Raw genomic sequence first — 11,006 nt, 5'->3', positions numbered from 1 at the left:
TATGCATTTTAGTTATGCTCAAATTAACCCATTATTTGAACAATGTGTCAAGAATTGAGCGGCATAACAAAAAAAATAGTCCTACATCGGGCCCGCCCACTCTTATGTTTCAGTTTATACGGTCTTTATCATCATCATCATCATCATCGTACTCAGTATATCCCACCAATAGCAAAGCTATGGTAGGGTCTGAGGAGGGTAAGATGTAGACAGTCTTACCTCTACCCCATAAGGATAGAGAGGCTGCTTCCGGTGAGACCCCCGGCTCGATAGTAGTTTTGCATCAAGCCTTGGACATAAGGCACATAGCACTCAATCATCGGGACCGGCTGATCGGTGCATGTACCCTTGTCTTTCGGCTATCAACGCCACTACATGATGCCTGATTAACCGTCCGTCACTTTTAACGTTATTTTCACGATATTAGTAAAATAACGTCAAAATTAGTGCAATTTCACTTTTGCCCACCCGAGGGTTCACACATATATACATCATATGTGCACACCGCAAGCAGGGCTAATTATACGGTCTTTACTATAAGTTTAATCTACGCCCGTGTGTGACTTCAAAATAACTTTATTAAAAAGAATTGAAATATAAGGAGACCATAGATTTTTTTTTGAACAGCCAATTTATTAAATAACAAGGACTAGCAAGCAGCTAGCACTCAAAAAAGTGAACACAACCAAGATTACATCACCACAAAATTTAGTTCTCACCTATGTTGATTAGTATACCAATACATATAAAAAAGAACACGATGAAAATATATCAAAATGTTATAAATATATATATTATTATGGTTATCAATAACTAATATAGATTAGGTTTTTTCTCCAAGTTATCTTTTCCTATATATACATATCATTGTGTCTTATTGTAATACACACCTAATTAATGAAATCTCCATCTTCCTCCATACATCTCTCTTTCACATGTTTAGCTATTAGGCTTGTTTTACAACACGTTATCAGCACGAGTCTCTCGATTATTAATGTTAATCCTCCACTGCCGCTCTCAATATTCAAGACATCGTCATTGGCCCTTGTAGGTAATCATCGAATCAGGTTAGCAAATCTAATCTCTCTCATTACAAGCAAATCGGTTAAACTTTAATATAATGATTTGGGTTTAATGTTATTGATTTCTAAACAGAAAAACTAGATTCTTGATATTTTGATTATGCAGACTTCTTTTGTTTAGAAAACACCTTACTATGGGTACCTTCTAGTTAGCCCAACTTTTATCTAGTCTCATAATTCATAACGGATATAAACATAATTGACCATAATCTTTGTTTTATTGGTTTTCTTTTCTTTGAGATGTAATCAAACAAACAAAAAAAATTTATTGATTACTACTAATCCTTCATTATTATTCAACGGATATTGACTGACGGCTAGGGTTGAAAATTATTAAACTCTAAAAGAAAATAGAGTGTATTTACTTTTAATAGAAAGTGTTATTCTCATTGTAATATCTTGTTTATATTTCTACTAGAATAAATGAGTAGAATCGAGATAATAGCTTGTTTATATTTGGACAGCAATTGCATCTTTTTTATATGTTCTACTAAAATATTAGTAAATCAAAGTTGATCTATAACAAGACTTAATAATTCGTTTTCATGCCTATACGTGCATTTAATTCAAGGTCTTGTTAAAGTTAAATTATTGATTATTTGCTACAACATGATTTATTTGCTTATTTGATGATATCATGTATCTTTAATATGGGTAAAGTTAAAATACAAAGGACAACAAAAATGAGAAGGGTGAGAAGGAATCTTGTCCATTGATAAAGATTTGAATGGCTAAGATTAATTAAATAAATAAAAATTGATGGAAAGGACATGAAGGTAATAACCCACCTTTGTTGACTTTCTCTCTCCACATGCAAGGCACATGCTAATTCCCCCATCATTTTAAAATGTTCATAACTTTTTCACGACGTTATTTTAAAAAAAAAAATTCACCATAATAATAGGCGTTTTTTTAGCTTAAATATGAGTATCATATTGTTATATAAAAATAAAAATAAAATAATGGGTTTTTTAATTGTGTTTTTTTGTTGTTCATTGTGTTATTGTGTAATATGTTGTTTCCATTATGTTTTACGTTTCAAGTCATTATATTCACCATTGTGTCTTACGTTTTAGGCCATTGTGTTATATGTATTCACCAATGTGTCTTACGTTTTAGGTCATTGTGTTACACGTATTCATCATTGTTTTTTACGTTTTAGGTCGTTGTGTTATACGTATTCACCGTTGTGTTTTACGTTTCAAGTTAAAGACACAATGGTGTGCGAAAAGACACAATGACGAAAAAAGACATAATGATAAGAGAAAAGACACAATGGTGTGCGAAAAGACACAATGACGAAAAAAGACATAATGATAAGAGAAAAGACACAATGACAAAAAAAAGACACAATGGCGAAAAAAGACACAATGATAAGCTAACTGACACAATGACGAAAAAAACACAATGGCGAAAAAAGACACAATGATAAGCGAAAAGACACAATGACGAAAAAAGACACAATGATAAGCGAAAAGACACAATGGTGGAAAAAACACAATGACGAAAAAAGACACAATGATAAGCGAAAAGACACAATGGTGTGCGAAAAAACACAATGACGAAAAAAGACACAATGATAAACGAAAAGACACAATGGTGTGCAGAAAGACACAATGGTGTGCGAAAAGACACAATGATGAAAAAAGACACAATGATAAGCGAAAAGACACAATGGTGTGCGAAAAAACACAATGACGAAAAAAGACACAATGATAAGCGAAAAGACACAATGGTGTGCGAAAAGACACAATGACGAAAAAAGACACAATGACGTGATTTTTGTTTTAAATTTTATAAAACAAAATCATACTCGTATTAAAGATAAAAAAACGCTTGTTATTATGATGATTTTTTTTTTTTAAAAAAAATATCATACGAAAAAGTTATAAACGTTCTAAAATGAAAGGGGTATTAGCATGTGGAGAGAGAAAATGTGTACAATTACATTTATATCGTTTTTCCTTTGTTCCCTCACTTGACACATGTCAATTATTTATGGTTTATCACCCTTCTTATTTTTATTACCCTTTGCAGAATAACTTGACCCTTACTTGTATTAGGATTTATGATAATTTTTTATTGTCTTTTAAATATAAGATAATTAATATTGAAAAATATCATTTACGAGTTACGATGGAAATTAGAAGGAAACCAAATCCTCAATATTTTTTATTTTATTATTTAAAGATATTGATGATGGTTAAACAATTTTGTCTAAAAATAAATGGTACAGTTTTGAATGTTTATTGTTATTGGTATTGGAACTTGGATGAAGGTCATGTTTATTTATAGCTATTATCCATACTTGATCTAATCTTTATGACTATGATTAAAATTTTAAATATTATATAGTTTATAATCAAAACAGATTATATGGTCGAGATTAAAGTTGCCGCGTCCATTAGTTATCGTATTGTGAATTATTTTACTTATTATCATTCTTTCATTGAAAAAAAATCATAAAAGTATTTAAAAAAAAATCTCGATACTATATAGACATTTATCACATAAAAATTGAGTAATTTACAAGTAGGTTGCATGACAATATCGATGTTCGCAGTTTCTTTTTACTTGGTTGATTGTAGTATTTATGTCCTTTTTAATTTTAAATTTCTAAGCATTTTGTTTATCTAAAAATATAAATAAAATTGAAAGCTACTTTTACTTAAAGAAAAATCATAACTATATGTTATATATGGGATTTGACAGCATGATTTGTGTATGAATTCTATATGCATACATATATAAGTGTAATTTATTATTTTAGATATATGAATTCATAGTATCTTTATATATTAGTCTTATCCAATAATCTGAATAACAACTGTGATAGTATTCGTTATCTTTGATCACACTTTTAAATTATTTTCATGGATTTGAACTTGCGTATTTTAAAATTCATAAGCAAATAAATGTAAATAATATAAAAGATAACTTAAAGTCTATTATAAGTTGTTTTATAATGGCATGTGTACTATTTAGTATTGTGTGTTATCTATTAGATAGTATTGAATAGAACTACACCAAGTTATGGTTTATTATGATCAATCTCAAGAAAAAATAAAAATATGCTTAGATATGACATCTAAAATGTCATTCTCCCTATATCTCATTATTGAAAGTTATAAAATATTAGCATGATAAATCTTCTTACATGACTCATTCATGTAATTACTTTCTCAGTACTTGTTATATAAAGAGAATATTAATTATGAGGAAAGACATGGATTAACCATTTTTCATTTATCAAACCTCAAATATGCTCTTGAAATTGCATATCATTAAAAGGTATGAAACGTTTGAAGTGATTTAATATTCATGTTGGAGAAAATTATGAATAACCCATGGAAATGGTTTGGTTTGGTTTTATACCGTTCCATGAAGTGCATGTGACAATGTATTGATCAATGCAATGGTTGATATAATTAAGAAATTTGTAACAATGATTATATTAATAATGAGATCAACCATCAGAAGTGGCAAAGGGATTAATCATATATGAGAACAAAATCTGGAAATACAAAAGTGAAATCACATGATCGTTTGAAACAATAATACAATGTTCAATCATATTTACAATCTTGTACTAAAGAAGCATCATACATATACGTGATGTGCTGAACGGTCTATTAAAACCTAACCTAACTTAGACACTCTAGTTTTAAATTTATAAATCTAGACTCTCCTAATGCTAGACCACTAGACAGGTAAGTGTACCTATCGACTGTAGTAAAGCCTAACGAAGTCCGTATATCGAACTCACAGGACACTAGCGACACCTAAACTAGACTCTGACTAATAACTTAAATAAATAGATTTAATTGATTTTTTTGTCTTTTTTAATTATTAACTATAAATTAAATAATATTTAAACTAAAACTGACACGAAAACTAGACACAGACAAATCGGACTGGAACTCAAATATGGGGAACAACTACCTAGGCAAGGAATCCTACTAGTCAACTCGTAAACTCTCGGAATTGTATTAATGAATGGTACCGTATTCTAAAAATATGAAATTAAGGAATAACTAAAGTATGTTAGATCTCCTCCCGGTCTCCCCAACAATACCTAAGAACCTTAAATATCATGTAAGCTCAACGGTTTAATGGTTCGGATCACCTCCCGGTCTCACCTTACCTAACTATGCTAAGGTACCCAAAGATAAAATTACCTCTCGGTCTCTCTAATCACAAAACACCCTAAGGCGTAAATGAGTGTTTTTATTGAATTCGGTTATAACTTGGATCTGTAAGAATCTAAAGGAATCTAGGGTAACTCACTCCCGTGCAATCACTACCCAAAACCGCAAAAAACCAAAACAGACGACACTTAATTACCTCACGGTCTCTCAAGTGGCAGAATAAAAGGTATCTCTAAACTCTCAATTACCGTTCCTATGGAATACGTTAACTATAAACCATAAACTAGTTATAAACACACAATAAGTAACCTAATATGCATCCATACATGAAAGACATTCACAAAGACGCATATGGAGCAAAAATTGATAATAAATTAATACCAAATACGCATATGCATCACAACTAAATAATATAAAAACTTTACCAAAGCATGAACCAATCAATAAATAATCCAAAACCAAAAATAAAACGAGTTTAAAAAGTATTCATCCAAGCCCAGACTGCATAACAAGTTTAGCCAACCATAATAATAGATGAAACAAAGATAAAATAGATAATATGGTTCATCAAATAATAAAGTTAAATTGACCTGCTTCAATGATTTTTTTTCTTCGTCTTCGGACTGTAGCATCAAACAAAAAGAGGCGGGCCCCCTTGACTTTGTGACTCTCAGTTTGCGTAAGGTACCTCTTCGGTGGCTTTGTCTTGCAATATATATATATATATATATATATATATATATATATATATTATAGAGATGATCAAAAAAACCGGTTCCGAACCGGAACCGGTGGAACCGAACCGGACCCGAACCGGTTCCTAACCGTTTGATTCAACCCGATTTTTGTAGGAACCGGACCCTATCTGATTCAACCCGATGATCCGTGACCGGTTCTTGCATTTCTGAGTGGGGGCGGGTAGGAACCGGAACCGGTTCTGGAACCGGAACCGGTTCCTAACCGTTTTTTTTGGCCGTTTTTTGACCGTTGGGGTCAAAAATAGCCGTTTTTTGACCGGTTACGGTACAGGAACCGGTAAGAACCGGTTAGATAGGTTAGGGGTCCGAGGGTGGGAGAACCGGTTCGGTTCCCTAACCGGTTCGAGCCTGGAACCGGTTTAAAAGTGGGTTTTGAATATAGGAACCGGTTAGGAACCGGTTCCGGTTCCTAATCCTAAACCGTTTTGAACATCTCTATATATATATGAACCTTCCAACCTAAATCCCCTTCACCGACCTCACATAATCCATAACTTTTTCGGCCCTTTCGTTTACTTCCTTTTTGCTCCCTTATCAACATAACAAAACCCCACGTGCAACTCATCTATAAATATGTTATTTATTATATAAATGCACATAACCCATAATATCTTAACATGTATATCGTACATTTGAATTAAATCAGATTCTTATATTATATTATATATTTAACTTTGAAAGAGTAATCCAATAATTATATTCAGTTTATTTGTTAATTAGTTTATCCGTTTCAAGTTTAATTTGACTACACCATTTATGCTTGTTGTCTTGAAACCATTAAATATTTAAATATAAGCCAAAAAAAAATATATTTAATAAAAACATGGCTCAAAATACTTGAAAGTATAGGAAATATTTATATAATAAAATGTATATTTTAGACCACATCAATACGATCATAAACTTGAAGTTTATGGATCATGAGTATCTTATGGCGTGACCGGTTAGACCACACCGAGTCAATGATGTGAAATTTATTGAGGAACCAAAAGATTCTTCATTATACATGTAATATTACTCTCAAGGGAAATCATTTATTTACCAACTGAAGGAGGGTGTGAATCCCTCGATGTTATAGAATTGAGAAAAGGATACACATATCCTAACATTTAGTGTTTTGAAAATCGATGCATCGTCTAAATGGTTATCAAGATTGCAACTTCATGTTTGCATGATCTATGGCTTAGCTAATAAGTTAGCATGCATATTATTCCATATTGGTATATTATATTCGGTTTAATAATGAATTTGATTTCCAAGTTAATAATGATCATTGGAATAAGTGTTGAACTTCATAACAGAGTATGCTATTTCATAAATTGTTTTGTTAAAAACACTTACTCAGCGTCTATAATTAGTTGCAAAGGCACTTATCACAAGAACAAAGGTTCATGTTTGTATTTGAGTACATATGATTTTACATGTCTTTAAAACTAATTCGCATCAAGCCAAGAAGTTATGATACTTCCTCCCCGTTGTAATTGGTTTTGGTCAGTAACCAAGTATTTCTCATCTAATGTGTGTTATATATTGAAGTTAATTCACCACAAGACACAAATATGAGGCCACAAAGGAAGTTGGGAATTTTATGTCGATATCTAAGATTATATACTTGGAGACGTTAATGTAATTTTTGTTTATAGCTCTTTAGTTTTCACTTCAGTGAATCAGCATTCCCAACATTAGGGGGATAAATAAAGCAGTTGGAAAACGAATTTAGTTGAAATGAATTATCATTGATCCTCATACTAGATTATATGAACTAAAAGTTCAAAGGATAATTCATGTATAAAGATTAGCGAATCAATTACCGGACGATTCACTGACCAAAAGAGAGTGTCTAGCTAAGACACCTATACAAACTGCTAATGCTTCAATTAATAAATGTCCCAGAAGGACAAACGCATATTGATAATAAGTTTAATGCACGCGTATGGCATGGTAGACCGGTCGGTTCTAAAGGTAAAATTTCCTCGAAAATTGGAGCAAGTAATAAAGATGGTCAAGTCGAGGTGTAGTAAAGGTCTCTTGAAAGACATTAGACATGATGTTTAGTAAAGAACCTCAGGTACCTGAAAATAAAGATCTCTCAGTAAATTATATTTTATCATGTCTACAAGATATATTGAATCGAAATAAAGTCGACGTCTTTATAATTATAGCGCTTGAAAATGATGAGGATCAAGATTTAAGATCTGAATATGAAACATAATTGGCCAAAGTGGAAAGACGCAAACATGCATAGTTGAATTCTCTAAATAACGGAAAGTTTGTTGGACCAGCAGTCCGTACAACTAAAGTTGTAAAACGTATTAAATACAAACGGGTATTTTATATAAGTTATAAATATTCAATTAAGTGATATAAGACAAAACTGGTGGCACAGGGATTTTGCAAAGACCCATGATTGATTATAAGGAGACACATTCTCCAATGGTGGAATAATTGATTTTCCGATACATAAATAGTCTGGTAATATAAAGAGAGAATTTATATGCATTTAATATAATATTTTGATTCAGTTGATACTGAAAGTTTACAATAAAGTCTCTGAAGGATTTGAATTATCTAATCATGTAAAGTAAGTTCTTGAGAGCACAATGATTGTTGTGTATAGAGTCATATTTGAATACGTTACATAAATGGAACTCCTGAAGAGTTTCCTAAGGTAGTTGAATACTTGAAAGGTTAACTGATACATCTTTATGATGGAATTCTTGTGCATCAATAAGCATACACATAGAAGGGAATATACATGATGAGTACAATATCTTAATAAACAAAGAAATTATACAATATGGATTTTGATATGTGATACAAAATTATGTGTTAATGAGCAAGTTTACGCAACAAAGATCCTAGAAAAGTTAACGTGTATGCATAATTCGTCAAGTTGAAAGAGGCCCATGATGTATTAGTAAATTCATGGATTTATGCTTATTACGTATGGACTGAGTTATTTGGATTGAGCTTGACACAACTCAAGAGATATTTTGATAAAGAGGGAGATAAGTTGGGTATAATTAGCCATATTTTTATCAAAATTTCACTCTTAAAAGTTCATTACGATGATAGATCACAGAGAGAAACTTATGAGCTTTTAAAGAGAAAATTCTTTTTGAAAGACCTTGACAATGTGTGATTATTACTTGACTTATAGTTCGAGTATATGTGTAATTATATATTTATATGTTTATAAATCCATCAAAGGTCTATGAAATGTTGAGACATTTTACCATTGACAAATTTAATTATTTTAGCACGTTAAAGGATGTCACACAATGACTCTTTATCATTTCCTATATAAATATGAAATATTATTGGTTCGAAAATACTATAATTAAATGCATATATGCATTATGTTGTACTGTTAGCTATACATGATTATTATTTTATTTATTTATGTTTTGCTAGGAGACATCATAATGGGTTAAAACATGTATTTCGGGTATGAAAGCTATATGTTTATATTTTACTAACCCATCAAAATAAGTTTGGTTCGTCTTGTTGATGCAGAGAAACACAACATAATCATAGTATTTACCAGATAAAGCAATAGAAGTTTTCACGTGAAGATCATACAACATTATTCAACTTAAAGATTCAAATGTCAAGGGACGAAGACGCAAATGATTGACTAAAAAAGTTTTGGGTAACTTTCACAGAAGATCGATATTTATCATTTTAAATGATATATAAATCAGGGGGAGACAATACGCGCTGCAGTCTTTTTCCCTTAGCTATGGTTTTGTCCCACTGGGTTTTTCTATCAAGGTTTTTAATGAGGCAACATATCAAAGCGTATTGAGTTGATAACCAAGGAGGAATGTTATAAATATATATTATTATGGTTATCAATACCTAATATAGATTAGGCTTTTTCTCCAAGTTATCTTTTCCTATATATACATATCATTGTATCTTATTGTAATACACACCTAATTAATGAAATCTCCATCTTCCTCCATACATCTCTCTTTCACATGTTTAGCTATTAGGTTTGTTTTATAACACAAAATTTAATTTAAAAAGTATGACTCTATGAGTGTGATAACTGGTAAGTGTGTCCCTTAACAAAAGGGCCCATTTTTCAACATATAAACCATGAACAAATCCTCCTAGAGATCCAAGCAAAAAAAACTTTTGAAATTTTGAAGTCCCATAACACTTGTATAAGTAACACCACATCTTAAATATATATAAACGAAAACCTTCTATTTTCTCTCAGACCACTAGATTGTTTTATTTATAAATAGTGATTTGACCTGAATTCACGGGTATGGGTCTCACTAAACCCAGATAGCCATTAAACGGGTTATAACATCTTATTATATTAAAAATTAATCTCACCAAATATTTGATATGAAAATCCTATAAAATGGGGATATACTAAAAATTAGTATTCTATTTTTTTTAAAGATACTATTTATAATTATGAAACAATTTTATAGTAAAAAAAATAAGCGGATCACGGATCTCATCAAACTCAGATAGCTTTTAAACGGTTTATAACATCTCATTTATTTGTGAAACTCTTATTTGAGAATAAAATAATCTGTTTTTAAGCAAATTAGCAGTTGGTTATTCCATTTTATCATATAAAAAGCGGTAACAAGCATTTTTGCGTGATTTAAATGTTATGTTAAAATGAATTTCTTTTTGAATGCCCTTCTTTAAAAGACGTTTGAAACCATATGTTGTGACAAAGGTTATGTGCTATACTGGTTGGTTGCAGACTTATAAAGAGGATTCATGTGTGCTTTGAGAATGTAATGCCATCGAGGTGTAATGAAGAGTTGAATTAAAAAGAATGATCAACTAAAGACCGAGACTAAAGCTATATTAGGTTTCTCTTCGGCGTGGATGTTAAAGAGACTCGTGAAGGAGATACAATTGAAGTCGACTATTTATATTTATCCATTCTCCATCAATTTCATCTAAATAACGTTAATGGAAAAACTTATTAAAACATAACTACTGTTCTTCATGAAACCAAAGACTTTAAATCAATTACATGG

The sequence above is a fragment of the Bidens hawaiensis genome, unplaced genomic scaffold (genome assembly GCF_021521415.1).
Source record: "Bidens hawaiensis isolate Kalapana, Puna unplaced genomic scaffold, B.hawaiensis_p1.1 tig00031816_1, whole genome shotgun sequence".
Classification (NCBI taxonomy): domain Eukaryota; kingdom Viridiplantae; phylum Streptophyta; class Magnoliopsida; order Asterales; family Asteraceae; genus Bidens; species Bidens hawaiensis.
The sequence above is the reverse complement of the archived record's forward strand: the minus strand, read 5'-3'. Positions refer to the sequence as shown.